This window comes from Choloepus didactylus, chromosome 5 (genome assembly GCF_015220235.1).
Source record: "Choloepus didactylus isolate mChoDid1 chromosome 5, mChoDid1.pri, whole genome shotgun sequence".
NCBI lineage: Eukaryota > Metazoa > Chordata > Mammalia > Pilosa > Megalonychidae > Choloepus > Choloepus didactylus.
The window spans coordinates 22741223-22745311 of record NC_051311.1 but is presented as its reverse complement, the minus strand read 5'-3'; positions in this window follow the sequence as shown (position 1 = coordinate 22745311).

The window sequence follows — 4089 nt, the reverse complement described above, 5'->3', positions numbered from 1 at the left end:
ACAATTCTAGTAAATGTGATAAACTCAGTTGATAAATATAGTGATCCTCAAGTTCTCTTAAACATTATAATCCTGTATACAAGTGTTACTAAATTATCTTATGCCTTTCCATTTAAAATAACAAATCTAAATTTAACCAAGCAATTACACACTCTTTAATTTGGAATCATGAGTCTAATCTCTTAGATTCTCTATGTGTCAAATTCTCTTGAATGTTATAATTACTTAAAATACTAAATATAAACAAATTGGTCCTAACAACTAAGAAGTGTTGATACTATGAATTTGATTTGTTTTATGCCCTCAATTCTTAACAGTAAGCCTTCCCAAGGTTAAAGACACATGCCCATTAATAAAGAAATTATACTAGCCCCAGCAAATCAAGTCATCTACTCAGGGAGCTGAGACTCCTTATTAGCTAGGGACTTGGGACAGGTACATGAGAACTGCTATGTTGACATTTCTGGAGATTTTTCTTGTAACCCTAACACATTGAACCTTTTAAAAAAATAGTTGCTATGCCAAAAAGAACTCTCAGACTATTCCCTCAAATTGTGTGATTTTGCAGCCCCTTTCCTCTGAATTCAGCTGCTCCTGGCCTAAGCCTTCTAAAACTTCTTCCAACATTATTAGATTTCAGTGTCTAATATTCTATAACCCTAACCAAGATTGCACTGGATTCAACTAATATATTTATACAGTAAGATTTTGAAGAACCCATCCATAAATCATAGCTTCTTAGGTTATTTTAATAACATAAATGCAATGCTTTAATTAGGTTTTCAAAAATCTTGTGGTCAACACTAGTGACATAAAAATTCAAGTTGTACAGTTAACTTCTCCCTCACCTGCCTTTTCCTGATAATTTCCGAATGAAAAAGAAACATGAGCATTCATCTCTCTCCATTCCCAAATGGTTTATTCATTTGGAATTAATTAGTTTCAATAAAGAAAACATTCTTTCTTAATCTACAAAAAAGTCCACATCAGCTAAACAGAATAACCTCTTCAATAATCTCCATGGACTGTAAGTACTTAGTGACTTTCCAAAGTTCCCTGGTGCAACCTCACTTTAAATTTTGCTTACAAATAGATAGCTCTCAAAAAAGCTTCCACTTAACTATAAAATTTATAACATCGGTATTTCAAAAACATACTTGGATGTGCATCTTATAGCTTTCCTCTTCCTCACTCTTAAAGGAATGTCTCTTGCTCTGAGTAGTGACAAAAAAAAAAAAAAATGACTTGGACTCAAAGTTCCCAAATTAAAGTTAGATTCAGCTACCACCTTCCTGAGACACAATGAATATGACCCTTCATCTCTTTGGGCCTCACTTCCCTCATCTGTGACAAGAGAGATTTGGATTAAGTGAGCCTCAAGATTTCTTCTAGTTCCAGAAGATCTCAAGTCATTAGGTTGGCCAGGGAGAGCCAAAAGATTTCAGTACCAATTATTTTTTATCATGGCCATTGAAAGTGGAAAGCCAAAGAGGTTAGAATTTCTCCTTCCAAATCATTTACTTTATTAGAGCAATATTTTCTTACACTGACCTGAACTTCCTGAGATAAGAAAAATGTGAACTTTCAGATGACCAAAATGGAATATTGCAAAGGAAATATGCTGTGAAAATTATGCTGAGCTTGTTATCCTGTTGGAAATTGGGTAAAAGTTCTCCTTATCCTAGGGAAACCATTTGAGGTCAAGCGATAACACATAAAGGAGGATATTTTTAAAAAGATTCACTACTAAATTTCCTGAACCTGCTTATACAATCAAAGGTTTAACAGGCTTAAGGGTAAATCATTGTGGTAACCTGGTACCAAAATGCATATTCAAATAAGGCCTATTTCTCAGTGGAGTGTAAGAGAAAGAAAATGGATTTGTCAGTAATAATCAAACACAGATGTCGAGAATTACTATGCTCTGAGTCCTCTTCTAAGTATCTTACAGGTGTTATATCATAAAATTAGTTTAAGGAAGGTATTATAATTTTCCTTATACCAAACATGAGGAAATTGAGCCCAGAGGAGTAAAATAACTTGTTCAGAGTCACAAAACTAGCAACTGGTGAATTCAGGATTCGAACCTAAGCAGCCTGACTTCAGAGCCTACTTTCATAAACATATACCCTGCTGTCTTCTCTTGGGAATATTTGTGGACCTCTATTGCAGCGTTCCTCAAAATGACCCTATTAAATCAAATTTTCTTCCATATCACAAAGTGCAAGTGATTTCTTGGAGATGGGTGCTATTTAATACCACTGACAGTTTAATTCTAGAAAGCAGTCTACTTTTCTGTTACAACATTCTCTTTCACCCTGGGATAAAGGGTTATTGGGGAAAAAAAAAACCTTCAAATTCTTTGACAGTCTATCTAGGGCCAAAGAGTAGAGAAGAAATATAGAAAAAAAGTTCATAAAGTTCATAAATGAACAAATAAAGAGATCACCTCTAATATATTAGCTAGCAGTAAATAGAAAAAAATTAATATTTAAAGTTAAGTACTTTAATAGCATTAATGTAAAGATTTTTTTGATGAATTCCTGCTACTAGGGGATGCTTTGGAAAGACTTAGACCAAATTTCCTACTCTTGATACTTGGTGAAAGCATACTTCTGCCTTACCGTTGAGAGAAGGAAGGGAGGTTGGATGGTTGTGTTCACATGAAAAGACAAAAAGATTTTGATAGAACATCACACCTATCCTCTCTGCTATCCTCCCACAGTAACCCCTCAGATCACTGTGGAACCACAAGCTGGCGTGTAACAGGTGGATACATGACCTTCAGGTGGGTGTTCAAGAGCTCTGTGAAGAGTGAAAATCTTTTATAGCTGTCACTGAATTAAACTGTTTCTCTTTTGATTTATAATACAAGACTCTGACCTCAAGTCAAAAAAAAAAAAAAAAACTTTAAAATATGAAAACTCTGATTTAATGTGATTGAATATCACAGTACTTTTCCAACAGAAATTCTTAATATTTTCCACTTTTCAAAGGAGGGGGCCATTCCTTTCTTGAGATGGAAGGAAGAGAGCTTACATAACGCCAATGGCCTCCATTCTACAACTCTGGCTTCCTTAAAATTCATATAACCATGTGACACCACACAAGGGCATGGGGAAATACTAAAGAAGTGTATCAACTCTTCCCTAATCATTCTAATTTGCCATAGTCTTGGCCGTTCTTGCCTTTGCTTGTGTTGTTTCCTCCTCTCAAACGGCCTTCCCATTTTTCCCCTCCTCTCCATATCCTGCCACTTCCCACCTTCATCAATCCCCCCTTCTCTGATCATATACACTTGTGAGAATTTGGAACATATATTTTAGCATTTAATCAGGGGAATAGAATTGTAGAAATAAGACAGGCAACAGTAGAGCCAGCATTTGATCATAAAGCACACAGCAGTCAGGCTCACGGCTACCACATTGTACCTGAGACGATCATAAACACAGAATACACATTTCAACAACTTGGGTTATTTTTTCAATTAAATTTTAACTTTTTTCTATTCTAGGCAGAAATCTTGTTTCCCAAAAGGAATTCAATGAAGCATAATTTGACATTTTTACTATTTTACTAGTATTTCAGGACATTTTTACCAGCTTTACTGAAGACTGTCAGTATTCAAAACATTACTACGTGCCATAGAGGAAAAAAGTCTCATCTAACAGTGCCCCCAATAGTGCTGAAAAGAGGAGAAAGAGTGTGTTCTTAGGGGAAATTTTACCTTGCTTGACAGCAAAACCATCCAGTAGAGCTGTCCCACTTGCATGAAAATCCCACCCCAGAATCAGAGCTCTTGCTATCTCAAGTTAATGTCTTCCAAAGATGGTTGTTACATGAAACTATGGGTGCATATGAGTTTCGCAAGGGAATGTAAGTAGAGTTGGATACTACCAACTAAAAAGCAATGCTCCAAGTTGAAGAATATAGGGAAAGGGTGAGGCTAGAAAAATTAAAAATGAAAGCTACAACCATGATTCTGTAGCGAATTGTACTCCAGAGGTAGAAAGAAACAAGGGGGGTTCCCAAATACTTTAAGAATATTTAAACTGGCTCCTGATCTCTTCCAGTTTCTTCCCAGTTTTT